The 18,107-nt window shown below is 39.2% G+C and overlaps 1 pseudogene; it reads left to right on the top strand.

The window, feature by feature from the left end:
- Positions 1-230: 230 nt before the first annotated feature.
- LOC110293548 (glycine cleavage system H protein, mitochondrial pseudogene) lies at positions 231-1,419 on the top strand (annotated as a pseudogene).
- The last annotated feature ends 16,688 nt before the right edge of the window (positions 1,420-18,107 follow it).

Genomic DNA, 18,107 nt, shown 5'->3' with positions numbered 1-18,107 from the left:
ATAAACCAAACAACCTTTTCTCTCACCAAGTTGCTTTGATCATGGTGTTTTATTACAGCAATAGTAACCCACACTAAGACATAGGGTATAAAAGCTGACCATAAAGTTACCACAATAAAAAGAGTTTTGTGATGGCATAAGTTCATATACAAAATCAGTGTCATAAACAAAAGAATCCCCGCCAGCCCGGTGGCGGAGGTGAAGAGCAGTTACCCTCTGGACCTCTGATCATGTCGCTGCAAGTGTCGAGGAGCTTGCAGGTTGTGGCCTACAGCCTGCGCACCATCCTGGCCTTCTGCTCGCCACGGCCCTGGGTGCCGAGCGCCAGCGCGCCGCCGCCATCCGCTCACTGCGCACCGGATCTGCTTTGCTGTCGGTGCGTAAATTCACAGAGAAACATGAGTGGATAACGACAGAGGAAGGTATTGGAACGGTGGGAATCAGCAATTTTGCACAGGAAGCGTTGGGAGATGTTGTTTACTGTAGTCTGCCTGAAGTTGGGACAAAATTGAAAAAACAAGAGGAGTTTGGTGCTTTGGAGAGTGTGAAGGCTGCCAGTGAACTCTACTCTCCTCTGTCAGGAGAAGTAACCCAAGTCAATGAAGCTCTTGCTGAAAACCCAGGGCTTGTTAACAAATCCTGTTACGAAGATGGTTGGCTGATCAAGATGACACTGAGTGACCCTTCAGAGCTGGATGAATTGATGAGTGAAGAAGCTTATGAGAAATATGTGAAGTCCATTGAGGAGTGACCATGGCACCCCTCTACTCCCAGATCAAACTGGACATGACCTGCTCCAGCATGCTTGTCTTAAACTAGTGGAGAATAGAGGACTTGAAATAACTTTTAGCAATACTGATGGAAAGAAACTGTCCTTGACAGTGCTACTTAAGACCCATCCCCAACATCCTAAAGGATGCAGATAAACACAGTGTACAGGTTTTTGATAATTGCCATACTAAGTATTTAGACTAGGGGTTAAGCCCTGGTGTCTATAATTCTTAGGATCATCTGCAGTGAAACGTGGTTATGAGGCTGGTTTTGGTGACGGACCACCTTCTAATCCCAGCACTCAACAGGCAGATGTTAGTTCAAGGTCGGTCTACACAACAAGTTCTAGACCAGCCACAGCTACATGGTGAGACCCTACCTACTGGGTATAAGACTTTCATAATTCAAGATAATAGTGGTGTATCTTAGATAATTTTGTTACTTGCCCATATCCACCACTGGATTTGGGTCAGAGACTTAGTGTCTTCTCATTGGGAATGCAAGGAAGTGTTGTACAGTGTCAGAGGCAGGAGAGTACTGTCTTTGTTTCACCATGTGCTGTGTTGGCTGTTGTTTTCCCACCGTGAAGCACCGGCTTTGCAACTGCGAAACTAATAAAACATTCATCCTCTTAAAAAAAAAAAAAAAGTATCCAGAAACAGTAATAGCTGTAGGAACTGGCATTAAGTAATATAATATTTAAATATGGAGAAGGGAAAATGTTTGTGCTTTGCCCTTTGTCCCAATATACCTCTGTGCATTGTCCCTAAAGCACACATAAAGGATTATTTAATTGGCCTACTATGGTGAACTGAGAAGTCAGCTCACAGTTTCTGGGTTTGCAGCTATTGTTTCTGAAGCTCTACATGACCAGTGGGTCAGCATATCTGGACCATAGGAAAGGAGGGAAAGTAGTGCCATTCCTGTTCCTGTCTTCTTTACTTCTTGGTTGACATGAAGTGAGCATCACTATGCCCCACCACACCCTCTCCCATGATGCTCTGTGTCTGTGAAGGTCCAGAAGCTAGACACCCAGATAACCATGGGCAGAAAGCTCTGAAGCCACAAGCCAAAATTAGTCATTTCATCTTTTAAAATGTTTCTCTCTGGACACATTGATAAAAAGCCACCTAGCACAACTGAGATCAGTGAAGCAAGCAGGGTGAATAGTGTCCTGACTCCTCTGAGATTTTTGTGTGTTCCAGTGGCCATGAATTTGAGAGAGAATTGGGAGGGACATTGAACATGATAGAGGAGGCATAAAATTCTGTAAGAGAGAGAGGAGAGAGAGAGAGAGAGAATTAAATAAATTTAGTTGTTCTGCCTGCTAAAATTAAACATTAAACATGATAGTACTTGTTCAGTATGACATAAAAAATAAACACTGGAGTTTTTTCTTGTAATTATGAAGGTTTCTTTTGTCTGTGAACAAATTATTTCCCACTCAACAGCATGGAGACAGCAACGGCAATATTCCAAAATAACTAGGGAAATTTTTACACATCTGTCTTAGAAATGCTTTTTTTTAATCTGTTTACTTTTATGTTCATGTGCATGGGTATTTTGCCTGACTGTATTTCTATGCATCATGCGCACGCTTGCTGCCCAAGAGACCAGAAAAGGGTGTCAGATCCTCCTGAGACCAGAATTACATACAGATGGTTGCAGGCTGCCATGTGGGTGCTGGGCATTGATCCTCTGGAAAAGCAGCCAAAGATTTTAACCACTGGAAATACATTTTTATTTCAGATGGCAAAAAAAATAAACTTTAAAGCAATAGGCTTCTTTTTTTTTTAACTGTTTTTTTGACTTGGCTTATTTTGAATATTAAGAAGACAAAGTAAGATTTTACTGAGAAAAAGTAAATACACAACAATATCTAATTGTGTTTATGATTAGTCTGTGTGTGTGTAGTGTACACAGAGAAATGACTAAAGCATATAACTCAAAGCAAGAAATATGACTTGTTTATACCTGATAAAGCATAAGGAAACACTTATTTCATTACATTTTATTATCTGTATTTCCAAAGTATTCAGTATGTTCAGTGTATAAGGAAGACAGCATTAACTAGCCACTGTCTGTTTTAAACACTGACTATTCCTTACAGGCACGACAGAAGCCACTAATAGAATGTAAGAGATGTGTTGGCCTCTGCTTATCTCCCATAGCATTTTTGGCTTTAGTTTCAGGCAGCATTTTCACATTTGCTTCATAAACCTGTTAGTAAGACATTTCCTGCTTGCTAAGTTTTCAAAGGCTGTGAATGATAGAACTAGGTTTTAACTGCTGATGCATTTCTAGCACCATACAATATATTACAATACAAGAGAAGAGTCACAAATGAAGGCTGAACAAGAGTGACAAATGCATGCTCACAAAAGAGCAATTGTGACTAAACTTAAAAGAAAATCACTGTGACCACGTACAATATCCAAATGTGCTGTACAGGCCTTGGCCTTGTCTGGAAAGCAGATGAGTGAGACCAGTCTGAATCATGTGGCTTCTGAGTTGCCAAAGGAAAAGGTAGGGGAATTGGCAAAAGAGACTTTACAGCAAGGGTCTCAGCAAGCCTCCCAGATTAATGCCTGCTAAACTGCTGTAACTCCTATTTGTGGACAGGTGAGCCATAGAGGTTGGCCTTGTCTTGCCTCAGGTGCTTTCAGAACCATCATAATTGATAAAGCAATGAGCCCACGACACAACTTCTGTGCAAACACAGTGAACATCCACACTCACAGTGTCTTGTTGCATAGCAAGCTGTCAACCCAGAAAAAAAGGCTTCCAAGATGAGATCCTTATGAACAAACACCAGTTCCCCAAAAATCCCTATTACCATTCTTGTTTCTTTTCTGTTCCATTCTTTCCTGGCGTTCACCCCTACTTTAGACATTCTTACTAAAATAAGACTTCAGTTTTAAGGGCAGCATTTGGACCTTTCTGGCAGGGACTCCTGGCCTGGGCAAGCACACTTGATGATCATACAGTGCATGGACCCTCTTCTCATGACCATCTGCTAGAGTGGCTCTCTGCCCACTCACACGCTCACTGGATTGCTTCACTAGGACACAGGTGCCAGGCGATCATGGGTTTAAATGAGCAGACTACATAATAAAACAAAATTTTCTTCTTCCCTTCAGGAGAATCCTTCCCCCATGTCAGCCTTAATACAGTATTTCGCATGGCTTCTGAAGTTTGATTAAAGTCATAGACATGATTGAACCAAGGACAATATTATAAGAAGCAACCCCTGAGAGACAATTTGTTATAGAAGAAAGCAACCATGACCACAACAGCTATGATGCAGGAAAATGTATGCATGAGCAATTATAAGAACCAAATAGCCATAACTCCAAATTTGTTTAGTTGGATCTTGTGATGGTTGGGTTTTGTCAACTTGAATCAAACCTAAACATATTTGGAAAGAGGGAACTTCTGTTGAGAAATTGCCTCCATCAGATTGTCCACCAAGTAATAGGGGAATTTTCTTGATTAATAATTGATGTGGGATGGTTCAGCCCACTGTGAGCTGTATAAAAGAGCCAGCTGAGCAAGCCATGTGGTGGAAGTCAGAAGGCAGCATCCTTCCGTGGTTCTCCTTCACTTCCTGCCAGGAGTTCCTGTCCTGGTTTCTCTTCACTATAAACTGTCAGCTCTAAAATGATGTAAGCCTGTTCCTACCCTAGATTGTTTGGGTCTTAATTTTAGTACCAGCAGCAAAAGGCAATGACAGATCCTTAGAAGGGAAGGAAGGAAATATCCACTGCGGGTGTGACTATCACTTGGCTTAGAGAGAAGCAAAAGTAACATGGGAGTTAGCGTTTAAAAACACATCACTGATTGATGAAATCTGTAGCCAGCCTCCAAATCCCAATGTTTTTAACAGTTAAATGTGAATAAAAATTAAGCCATTGTCACTATGACTATGTTAAGTCACTGCAAAACAGTGTCCAAAAAGCATCTCTCTCTGAGTCAGAAATTTGGCAACTGAAATAGCCAGCTGTAACCTAGGTCCTCGGTGGGGTTGCAGTCAGGAGCCTATGTCTTAGCTATTTCAAAGCCTTCATTTGTACATATGGGCTAAAAGATCTACGAGCTGAGATCCCAGAAGTCCTCAGGCATCACCCGGTCCATCAGCTTAGCAATGTCTGACATGAGACAGCAGACAGAGAGGTATCCAACACCACTATAAAATGTCTTTTTCCACTAACATTTATTTTGTACTTATGAAGAAATGCATAGACACTAAATCATTAACTTTATAGAACCATTCCAAAACACTGTCCTACTTTGTTTTCTGTTGGTTCATTAGGCTTACACTCTAGGTCACAGTCTATTATTGAGGGAAGCCAAGGCAGGATCTTGAGGTATGTGTTGAAAGCAGTAACCTCAGGGGAGCACTGCTTACTATCGAACTCCCTCAAACTTCCTCAGCTACCTTTCCTAGCCCTAGCCCATCTCTCTAAGGCTACTACAGTGTGCTGTCCTCTGGGCCCTCCTACATTACCTAGAAATTAAGGAAATGCCTCACAAATATGATCACAGACCAATCTTGTTGAGGCAGTTCTTTAGTTGACATTTCCCATTCCTGGTTTGTGTCAAATCTACAGCTAAAGCTAGCTATAATACTAAACTTTCCATATTTCCATAGAGGAGAATAGAAACTTCATGACTTGAATTTCAAGCCACATGGATGTTTTGACAACTTAAAAATAAAAATCTTTAAGCACAAAAATATTAAGTAAGATTTTAAAATTATTGTAGGTCTAAAAGAAACCCAAATGGCTATGTATGTGTCAGTTTGTGTACAAAAGTGCACGCTACCTCTAGGCTCCCTCAGTATCATAAGTACCTGAGGCTCTTCTTAGCTCTTTTAAACTTCTTCAGTTTATGGGCTTCCTCTCCCCAGTTTCTCATTCCCTTATAACCCTATTATTTTTGACTATGCACTCTCTTGAGTCCCTCCCTCTTGCCCCTCCTCTCTTGGTTCCCTCACTTTATTTCTCATTCTGAACCTTCTCCTCTCATAGCTAAGTCCAATCTGTGGGCCATGCTCAGCTTGCAATGTTGTCTCTCTTCTCTGGACCCTTCCAGATGCCTCTGGCTGTTCTCTCCCTCATATCTACAATAAAACCCTCTGCTTAATCATACCTTGGAGCAGTCATGTCTTTAGTTTACATGATTATTTTTTAGAAAATTTCCACAATGTTAAAATAAAGTCCTCAGATATTTGATTAAATATAAAAACTTGACTACTATTATCTGAACTCCCTTTTAAATGAGTTGCAGGGATGGTTTTACACATTAATCAACAAAGCAAAGACATCAAAGGCAGTAAGACAGCAACAAAATGATGGGTTGGAGATGTAGGTGGATGATGAATAATGTATTACAGGGACCTGGAGGAGGTAGAAACCAATGTCATCAGGAGATGGAGACAAAATGACTATTTTTGTCATAGCTTCCAGAGTCCTCAGATATTACTGTTGTGACAAGAACAGACACCAATGAAAGTGCAGTGAAGAGTATCTAAAATCAAAATGGTTGAGTTTAGAAAGAAATTAGACATCATAGACCTCTCTTACTCCATACAGCTGATGGCTATCCTTTGTCTAGTTTGCTTTCTATAGCTGTGATAAAGACCACAATCGAGAATAACTGAGTAGAAAAGAGTTTATATTTCAATTTACATATTCTTGTATGACCAGTCCATCATGAAGGTTCAGGGCAGGAACCTGGAAGCAGGGACTGAAGCAAAGGTCATGGAAGTGTGCTGACTACAAGTTCCCAAAAGCTTGCTCAGCATGTTTTGTTACAAAACCCAGGACTACCTCTGCATTGGAGTAGCTGCACACAGTGAAGTTGAACATCTTATCCTTCATTAGTCAAGAAATGCCGGAGACTGCCCTATGACTCAATTTGAAGAAGGCATTTTCTCAATTGAGGTTTCTCTTCCCAGATAATCTTAGTTTGTGTCAAGTAACAAAAAAACTAACCATCACTAACTACCCAGAAAAAAATTGTAGAAGAAAAATAAGAGGTAAATAGGGATAAAATTCAATTAAAGATTTCAATAAGCTGAAAAGTGAAGCCTCCAACCCCACTGTATTAGTCAGGGTTCTCTAGAGTCACAGAACTTATGGGTAGTCTTTATATAGTAAGGGAATTTGTTGATAACATACAGTCTTTATAAAGTCCAACTCCCCAACAATGGTCTACAGCAGCTGTGAATGAAAGTCCAATGATCTAGGAATTGCTCAGTCCTACAATGAAAGCACATGAGGCAGAGAGAATCTTCCTGCTACCAATGTCCTTACGTGGGTCTCCAGCAGAAGGTATGGCTTGGATTAAAGGTGTATGTCATCACACCTGGATCTAGGACTTGCTTAGTCCCAGAAGACTTTGAACTCAGAGATCTCCTTGCCTTAGTCTCCTGGGATTCATAGCCACTATGCCTCAAGACCTCCATGCCAAGATCCAGGTCAGAAATCTGTATCTCCCAGCCTCAAGATCAGAATCACAGGTGAGTCTTGCAATTCTGGATTGTAGTTCATTCAGATGTAGTCAAATTGACAATCTGGAATATCCACTACACCCACCTTCCACTTAGTCATGAAAATACTGACAACTAGATCTATACAGTTTAGACAGGACGGAAGAAGGTTCTTCTCTGATGAATGACCAGGACCTAAGGATGCTGAAAGTCCAATTGCCTCCAAAAATAAAATATAATAAAAATAAAATTTAAGAAAACCACCTGAAAGAGATCACCAGGATGCTAATTCCATGAGGGGAAGGTCTGAAATATGGAAGAACTATACTTGTGATATTAAGGAAAGTCAGAAAACAAGAAGAAAAAACATTGAAGAAGAAATCACTTTTAAAATTAAATGAAATGTTTAATATTATCAAAAGAAGAGAACATACTAGTATACTCACATAGTAAAAATTCAAAGAACAAGAAAAATATCCTGAAATTAAATCTTATGCTATAAGGACATGTCCAGCAAACTCCTGGAATTCCTCCTCATGCAAATGAAATATTCTCAGCACCTCAGCCCAGCCAATGAAGTACACTCACCCAAGAAACTCCTACCCACTCCCCAAGGTTTATATAGCCCTTACTCACCCTAATAAAAAAGAACTATTTCACTGAAAACTGTCTCAGAAAAGAATGCCCCCTCCCCTGCACTTGCTACCACCCAGGGTTCTGCAAAACCCACCCAGCTAGTTAAGCTTCTTTTCTTCAAGTCATGCTTGAGTGCAATAGTGTCTGGATATACCCCGAGGGTAGTTGCGTCATGACATAGCCTTATAAGGAGAGAGGAAGTTCAAGATAGCTACCAGATTGAGTGACCTCCTGCAGGGGTAGGGGCATAGTGAGGTAGGGGATGCAGAACTACATGCACCAGAACACCAGGCCCGGGGGGAGGGGGGGAAGCCATTTGACTCACTCCTGATGATCTCAGGATGAGATTTCCCAGATTTGAACATGCCTTGATGCCACTCTTGCTCTGGACCAGCTCCCCCCATCCCGTGGCTGTCCAATTCCACATGCAAATACATAGAATGCAGAGAGAGAGAGACAGAGAAACAGAGAGACAGAGAGATACAGGGAGAGGGAGAGAGACAGACAGACAGACACAGAGAGAGAGAGAGAGAGAGAGAGAGAGAGAGAGAGAGGGAGAGGGAGAGGGAGAGGGAGAGGGAGAGGGAGAGGGAGAGGGAGAGGGAGAGACCTTGGGCACTAACTTCACAACACCCAAAGAAAGCTCCACTCCCAGGTGCTCTAACACACCCAGGTACACAGGATCACAGGAGCTTGGTCACACCAGAATCTCGGAGTCGCAGAGGCAGCTTGACTTCCAGGAGCTCTGACACACACAGGATCTGGAGATCACAGGATCCAAGAATCCCAGGATCACAGAGACAGCTGAACCCTAAGGAGTTCTGACACAAGGAGGACCACAGGAAAGAAAGGCTCCAGTCAGATATATCAAGGGCAGGTAACACTAGAGATAATCAGATGGCAGGAGGAAAGCTTAAGAATATAAGCAACAGAAACCAAGGTTACTTGGGATCATCAAAACCCAGTTCTCCCACCATAGCAAGCCCTGGAAACACCATCACACTAGAAAAGCAAGAATCAGATCTAAAATCACTTCTCATGATGGTGATAGAAGACATTAAGAAGGACATAGTAACTCCCTTGAAAAAAAAATATAGAACATAGACAGACAGAAGCCCTTAAAGAGGAAACACAAAGATCTCTTAAAGGATTACAGCAAAACACATTCAAACAGGTGAAGGAACTGAACAAAACCATCCAGGATATAAAAATGAAAATAGAAACAATAAAGAAATCACAAAAGGTGACAACCTTGGAGTTAGAAAACCTAAGAAAAAGTTCAGAAGTCATATATGCAAGCATCACCAACAGAATACAAGATATAGAAAAAAGAATCTGAGGTGCAGAAGATACCATAGATACCATAGATACATTGACAAAACAGTCAAAGAAAATGCAAAAAGCAAAAAGCTCCTAACCCAAAACCTCCAGGAAATCCAGGACACAATGAGAAGACCAAACCTAAGGATCATAGGTATAGAAGAGAGCAAAGATTCCCAACTCAGAGGGCCAGCAAATATCTTCAACAAAATTATAGAAGAAAACTTCCCTAACCTAAAGAAAGAGATGCCCATAACATACAAGAAGCCTACAGAACTCCAAATAGACTGGACCAGAAAAGAAATCCCCCCCCTTCACATAACAGTCAAAACACTAAATGTACAAAATAAAGAAAGAATATTAAAAGCAGTAAGGGGAAAAGCTCAAGTAACATGTAAAGGCAGACCTACAGAATTACACCAGACTTTTCACCAGAGAATATGAAAGCTAGAAGATCCTGGGCAGATGTCATACAGACCCTAAGAGAACACAAATGCCAACCCAGGGTACTATACCCAATAAAACTCTCAATTTAGCATATACGGAGAAACTAAGATACTCCACGACAAAAACAAATGTATACAATATCTTTCTACAAATTCAGCCCTACAAAGGATAATAGATGGAAAACTCTAACACAAGGAGGGGAACTGTACCCTAGAAAAAGCAAGAAAGTAATCTTTCAACAAACCCAAAAGAAGATAGCCACACAAACATAATTCCATCTCTGACAACAAAAATAACCAGAAATGACAATCACTTTTCCTTAATATCGCTTAACATCAATGGACTCAATTCTCAAAAAAAAAAAAAAAAAAAAAAAGACATAGACCAACAGACTGGATATGTAAACAGGACCCATCATTTTGCTGCATACAGGAAATGCACCTCAGTGACAAAGGCACACACTACCTCAGAGTAAAAGGTTGGAAAACAATTTTCCAAGCAAATGGTCCCAAGAAGCAAGCTGGAATAGCCATTCTAATATCAAACAAAATCAACTTTCAACCAAAAGTTATCAGAAAAAGATAAGGAAGGACACTTCATACTGGTCAAAGGGAAAATCTAACAAGATGAACTCTCAATTCTAAACATCTATGTTCCAAATGCAAAGGCACCCAATTCATAAAAGAAACTTTACTAAAGCTCAAAGCACACATCTCACCCCACACAATAGTAGTGGGAGACTTCAACACCCCACTCTTAGCAATGGACAGATCATAGAAACAGAAACTAAACAGAGACACGGTAAAACTAACAGAAGTTCTGAACCAAATGGATCTAACAGATATCTATAGAACATTTTATCCTAATGCAAAACAATATACCTTCTTCTCAGCACCTCATGGTACTTTCTCTAAAACTGACCATATAATTGGTCACAAAACAGGCCTCAACAGATACAAGAAGATTGAAATAATCCCATGCACCCTATCAAATAACCACAGACTAAGGCTGGTCTTAAATACCAACAAGAACAACAGAAAACACATATACACATGGAAGCTGAACAACGCTCTATTCAATGATAACTTGGTCAAGGAAGAAATAAAGAAAGAAATTAAAGACTTTAGAATTTAATAGAAATGAAGACACAACATACCAAAATTTATGGAACAAAGTGAAAGCAGTGGTAAGAGAAAAACTCATAGCTCTAAGTGCCTCCAAAAAGAAATTAGAAAGAGTTTTACACCAGCAGCTTGACAGCACACCTGAAAGCTCTAGAACAAAAAAAAAAAAAAAAAAAAAAAAAAAAAAAAAAAAAAAAAGCAAATACACCCAAGAGGAGTAGACAGCAGGAAATAATCAAACCAAATTGAAACAAAAAGAATTATACAAAGGATTAACAAAACCAGGAGCTGGTCCTTTGAGAAAATCAACAAGATAGATTTAACCTTAGTCAGACTGACCAGAGGGCACAAAGACAGTATTCAAATTAACAAAATCAGAAATGAAAAGGGAGACATAACAACAAAGTATTTCTTAAAACAACTATTCTGTTTGTTGAATATCAACAGTTGAAAATATTAAACTCATGTTTTACAAAAATAAGAACATGTTAAATCTAAAAAGTTTCTGACAGAAAATATCCCAGAATTCTAGGACATTATGAAAAGACCAAATCGAATAATAATAGCAATAAAAGATCCCAAGCTCAAAGGTCCAGAAAATATTTTCAACAAAATCATAGAACAAAATTTTCCTAATCTAAAAAAGGAGATGCTTATAAAGGTATAAGAAGGATGGGACCATAAAGGAGTCCCCTCACCACATACTAATCAAAACACTAAATATTCAGAATAAAAATGAATACTAAAAGCTGCAATGAATAAAAGAATGGTAACATATAAACACAAACCTAGTAGAATTATATTCAACTTCGCACTAGAAACTCTAAAAGCCTGGAAAGATGTCCTGCAGGCTCTAAGAGTGGTCTAAGAGACCACATATGCCAGCCCAGACTACTAAATCACCATAGAAGACTTTCAATCAAGCAAGATTTTTGGTCACTATAGAAAGAGGAAAAAAGATATTCCATGGTAAAGCCAAATTTAAACAATATCTATCCACAAACCCAACCTTACAGAAGTTACTAGAAGGAAAGCTCCAACCCAAGGAGGTTAATTATATCCACAAAAGCACAGGCACTAAATAAACTCATACTAGCAAAATTAAAGAAGAGAATCTCTCTCTCTCTCTTTCTCTCTCTCTCTCTCTCTCTCTCTCTCTCTCTCTCTCTCTCTCTTTCTCTCTCTCTCTCTCTCTCTCTCTCTCTCTCACACACACACACACACCAATAACAATAAAATAACAGAAATTAACATTTGTTGGTAATTGATATCTATCAATTGACTCAATTCCTAAACAAAATGGCACAAACTAATGGCACATACAAGAAACATACCTCTACACCAAAGATAGATATTACCTCAGAGTAAAGGGCTACAAAAAAGTGTAACCATTCTAATGAATAATAAAATAAACATCAAACCAAAGTTAATCAAAAGAATCAAGTAAAGAAATTTAACACTCATCAAAGGGAGAATCTACCAAGATGATATTTTAATTCTTACACAAGGACACTCGTGTCTGTAATGAAAATATTACAATGGCTTAAATCACACTGATAGTGGAAGACTTCAATAACTCACTCTCACCAGTGGACAGGTCATCAAGACTAAAGCCAAACAGAGACATAATAGAGCTAATAGATGTAATAAAGCCACTGTGCCTAACAGATATCTACAGAATATTTTACCAAAACACACACACACACACACACAGAGAACACACCTTCTTCTCAGCACTCACAGAATATTCTCTAAAACTGGCCATATACTTAATCGCAACACAAGCCTCACTACACATTTTAAATAACACCCTGCATCCTATCAGAACACCACAAATTAAAGCTGGATTTCAACAACAAAAAGTCAACAAACTGATGGAAACTGAAAAACTCTTTACTGAATGATAACTGGGTCAAGCCAGAAATAAAGAAATTAAAGACTTCCTATAATTAAAAGAAAATGAATGTACAGCATACCCAAACTTATAAGACACAATGACAGCAGTGCTAAGAAGAAAAATCATAGCACCAAGCACCTACATGACAAAGTTGGAGAAAGCTCATATTAGGAATCTAACAGTATACCTGAAAGCTCTAGAGCAAATAGAAGTAGCCACACCCAAGAAAAGTAGATGGCAGGAAATACTCAAACTGAGGCCAGAAATCAATAAAATAAAAACAAAGAAAACAATACAAAAAGTCAATAAAACAAAGAGTTGGTTCTGAGAAAATCAATAAGATAAACAAACCTATACACAAACTAACTAAAAGGCTAAGAATATCCAAATTCACAAAATCAAAAATGAAACAGGGGACATAACAGCCATACCAACAAGCACCAAAGAAATTCAAAGAACAATAGGTCATTCTTTAAAAACCTATGCTCCACAAAATTGGAAAATGTAAAAGAAATAGGTAATTTCAAAAATTGCAAAAATGCAAAAACACTTGTAAAGGAAATCTAAGAACACATCAAAAACATGATCCACTATGATCTAGTAGACGTCATCCCAGAGATGCAGAGATGGGTGAACATATGAAAATCAGTAAATGTCATCTACTATGTAAATAAACTGAAAGAAAAAACACACATACATGATCATCTCACTACATGCTTTTAAAAAGAAAGTTTTGACAAAACCCAACATACCTCCATGATATGATTTTTAAAGAGATTAGGGATAAAAGGGACATACCTAAATATAATAAAGTCAAATTACAGTGACCCAATCGCCAATATTAAATCAAATGGAGAGAAATTCAAGCAATTCCACTTCAAATAAGAACAAGACAAGATTGTCCACCCTCTCTGTGTCTATTCAATATAGTACTTGAAGTTCTAGCTGAAGCAATAAGACAACTGAAGGAGATGAAGGAGATACAAATTGGAAACAAAGAAGTAAGTGTATTTTTATTTGCAAGTGATATAATACTAAACAAAATTTGCCACCAAAATTCTACCAGGAAGCTCCTATAACTGATAAACACTTTTAGCAAAGTATTGGATACAAGATGACAAACAGGCTGAAAAATAAATCATGGAAACAACACCTTTCATAATTCATAATTGCCACAAAAAATAAAATAAAATATCATGGGATAAATCTATCCAAGCAAGTGGAAGATCTGTATGACAAGAACTTCAAGTCTTTGAAGAAAGAGACTGAAGATGATGTCTGAAAATAGAAAGATCCCTCATTGTCTTAGCCAGGGTTTCTATTCCTGCACAAACATCATGACCAAGAAGCAAGTTGGGGAGGAAAGGGTTTATTTGGCTTACACTTTCCACATTGCTGTTCATCACCAAGGAAGTCAGGACTGGAACTCAAGCAGGTCAGAAAGCAGGAGTTCATACAGAAGCCATGGAGGGATGTTCCTTTTACTGGCTTGCTTCCTCTGGCTTTCTCAGCCTGCTCTCTTATAGAACCCAAGACTACCAGCCCAGAGATGGTCCCACCCAAAAGGGGCCTTTCCCCATTGGTCACTAATTGAGAAAATGCCTTACAGTTGGATCTCATGGAGGCATTTCCTCAACTGAAGCTCCTTTCTCTGTGATAACTCCAGCTGTGTCAAGTTGACAAAACTAGCCAGTACACCCATGCTCATGGATTGCTAGGATTAACAGTGTAAAAACAGCCATCCACCAAAAGCAATCTTCAGATTCAATGCAATCCTTTACATCAAAATTTCAACACAATTCTTTACAGAACTTGTAAGTGCATATTCAACTTCATATAGAAAAAGCAGGCAAACAAATCTCAAGATAGCTAAAAAACAATCCTAACCCTGTACAATAAAAGAAAATCTGGAAATATCACCACCCCCAATTTCAAGCTATACTATAAATTAATAGTAATAAAAATAGCATTGTATTGACATAAAAACAGACAGGTGTAATAATGAAATTAAATCAAAGACCCAGAAATAAATCCACACACTTATGGCCACCTGATATTTTTATAAAGAAGCCCAAACCATACAATAATAAAAAAAAAGAAAGCATCTGGAAAAAAGAAAAGTGCTAGAATATCTGGATGTCTGCATATAGAAGGAAAATAAATCCATATTTTTCACCCTGCACAAAACTCAAGTCCAAGTAGCTCAAATTCCTCAACATAAAGCCAGATCCACTGAACCTAATAGAAGAGAAAGTGGGGAATAGCCTTGAACATACTTGCACAGGAGACAAAGTCCTAAACACTGATAGTGCAGGAACTAAAAACAACAATCGATAAATGGGACCTCAAGAAAGTGAAAAGGGTCTGTAAGGCAAAAGACATCATTTGGACAGAATGGCAGCCTACAGTATGGAAAAAGTTTTTTCACCAACACCACATCCAACAGAGGACTAATATCCAAAATATATAAAGAACTAAGGAAACTAGACATCAACAAACTAAATAATCCAATTAAAAATGGGTTACATCTCTAAACACAGAATTCTCAACAACGAATTGGCTGAGAAACACCTTAACAAAATTTTCAATATCCTTACCAATCCAGGAAATGCAAGTCAAAATAACTGAGATTTGATCTTATACCTTTCAGAATGGCTAAGATCAGTTACCCAGTGATACCTCATGCTGATGAAGATGTAAATCAAGAAACATTCCTCTATTGCTGATGGAAGTGCAAACTTGTACAGCCACTATGGAAACCTATAAGGTGGTTTCTCAGAAAGTTGTGAATCAATCTACCTAAACATCCAGCTATACAACTCTTAGGCACTTACCCTATCCTACTACAAGTACACTGGCTCAACTGTGTTCATAGCTGCAGTATTCATAATAGCTACAACCTAAATGCCACTGAGCAGAAGAATGGATAAAGAAAATATGGTACATTTAAACAGTAGAGTATTACTCGCTGTTAAAAATAATGACATTTTGAAATTTGCTGGCAAATGGGTGGAACTAAAAAAAAAAAAATCCTGAGTGAGGTAACCCAGACCCAAAAAGACAAACATCGTATGTACTCATTTGTAAGTGGGCATTAGCTATTAAGTAAAGTAGACTCATGATATAATTACAGACCCAGGGAGGTTAAGTAGCAAAGAGGACTCAAGGAGGGATTCAGAGACCTTCCTAGAAAGAGAACATAGAATAGATTTTGCTGGTGAACTGGGGGAGGGTGGGGATGGAAACATAAGGACTTATAAAGGACTAGGGGTGGAGGAAAAGAGTACTAGGAAAGACCACCAGAATTTGGGGGCACCTAGGACCAATGTAGAAACTTAATGTAGTAAAACTCCTGAGAATCTACAAGAATGACCCTAAAAAAGTCTTCTTGTAATGGCAGATATAGAGCCCAAACCAGCCATCTTCTATAATCAGGCAAGGCTCCCAGCAGTGAGACTGGGACACTAACCCAGCCACAAAACCTTTGACCTACACTATGTCCTGTCTGGAAGTTGTACTGGGGTAGTGGTGACTCACAGCTTGCAAGAGTAGCCAAACAATGACTGGCTTGCTCTTGAATAAACTCTCCCTTTCTAGCTCTTTTGAAACTCTGGCTGGTTGGTTCAACTCAGCTGTCTGGCTCAAATTCCTCTCCAAGATGACTGATTCAAATTGGTTTCTCTTGGCTTCTCACTGAATTGCTCTGCTTGGCCTCAAACTAATTGTGGCAATCTGTTCTAATGTTCTGACTCCTCATTCTCTGGCTTGTTCTACCTTCACTGCAACCTGTCTTTGTAAAACTGTTCCTGTAAAACTCCCTCCTCCTCCTCTTCCTCCTCCTCCTCCTCCTCCTCCTTCCTCTCCCCCCCCCCGCCCTGTCCCCTGCATGACTGGAGCATAACTGTCCTCTGAGAGAATCTACCCAGCAGCTGATTGAAACAGATGCAAGTACTCAGAGCCAAACTATAGATGGGAACTCTTATGGAGGAGTTGTGGGAAGGACTAAAGACACTAAAGGAGATAGGATCTCCACAAGAAGACCAACAGAGTCACCTAACCTGAACCCTTAGGAGCTCTCAGAGACTGAGCCACCAACCAAAGAACATATATGAACTGGACCAAAGTCCCCAGCACATATGTAGCAGATGTGCAGTTCAGTCTCCATGTGGATCCCCTAACATTCCCTAAAGCTGTTGCCTCTCTGTGGAATCTGTTCCCCAACAGGACTGCCTTGTCTGGCCTCAGTGGGAGAGGATATACCTAACCCTGAAGATATTTGATGGACAAGGGTTGAGGGTACCCTGTGAACCCCCTCTCTCAGAGGAGAAGGAATAGGAATGAAGGGAAGGACCCTGTAAGAGGGTGGGGGAGCTACTGTGATATAAAAATAAATAAATAAATTGAAAAAATATATCGTTCTCAGAAAGACATGGCCTGAGAAAGAAGCAATTTTGTCCATACGGCCCAGGTTTTTATTGATATGTTATTACTAAGAGCATATTCTTAAGGATCAGTTTACCTGATTGCCTGGTTGTCAACCAGAAAATCAGAATGAGGCTATTGAAAGCAATGTGCAGAAGAAAAAGTCATCTATAGGGCATTATGCCACATAGGCATTCTGAGCTGCAGGAAGAGCAAAGGCTATAAAGATAGCTAGCCCTGCTTCAGTGGTTTCTGTATGACCTCCAAGGAAGATGTAAATTCATCAAGAGGATATGGAACTGGAAGGGAGGAGAAACTTCAATGTCTGTATCCAGATTTTTGTCTTTCTAAATCCTACACAGAACATGTATCTTTCCAAAGGAAAAAAAAAACATGCGGTCAACTATAATAGTGCTTCCAAATGGATGTCTTTCAAACTTGTAGGAGTTTAATGGATTCAATTCTATTTTTATTTTCAAGAAAATGAATTCAAGTCCTGGCTGAGGATATTGTTCATTCATTAAAGTCCTTGTTGCACAAATATGAAGAACCAAGTTCTGTCCCCAGAGTCCACATTAAAAGTTGAGTGTGTAGGCATTTTCTTGTAATCAAAAGATAGAAACAGGCAGCTTTCTAGGCTCACTATCCAGCTAGCCCCACCTAATTGGTGATCCCCAGGAACTGGTGAGAGACTCTGCCTCAAAAACTAATATAGACAGCTGCTGAAGACCTGTATCTGAGGTTGATATAGAGACTCTATATGCACATGTACACACATGTATGTGAACTCGCACAGAGTGTCACTGCACAGAATATCAATCAAAATAATTTTCACCATTCAGCAGAAGGTCTTGAGAACCTGTGTGTGCATGTCAAATAAGCAAAATGGGTGATGATTATTATTGCTGAAGATCTGGTCACTCATCTGTTATTTAGCTAGATACCAACTGATGACTTGGCATTTGACCACTGCACAATTTCTAGATGTTTTCACTTA

Source organism: Mus caroli, unplaced genomic scaffold, assembly GCF_978045245.1.
Source record: "Mus caroli unplaced genomic scaffold, Mus_caroli_1 scaffold_6, whole genome shotgun sequence".
Classification (NCBI taxonomy): domain Eukaryota; kingdom Metazoa; phylum Chordata; class Mammalia; order Rodentia; family Muridae; genus Mus; species Mus caroli.
The sequence above is the reverse complement of the archived record's forward strand: the minus strand, read 5'-3'. Positions and strand labels throughout refer to the sequence as shown.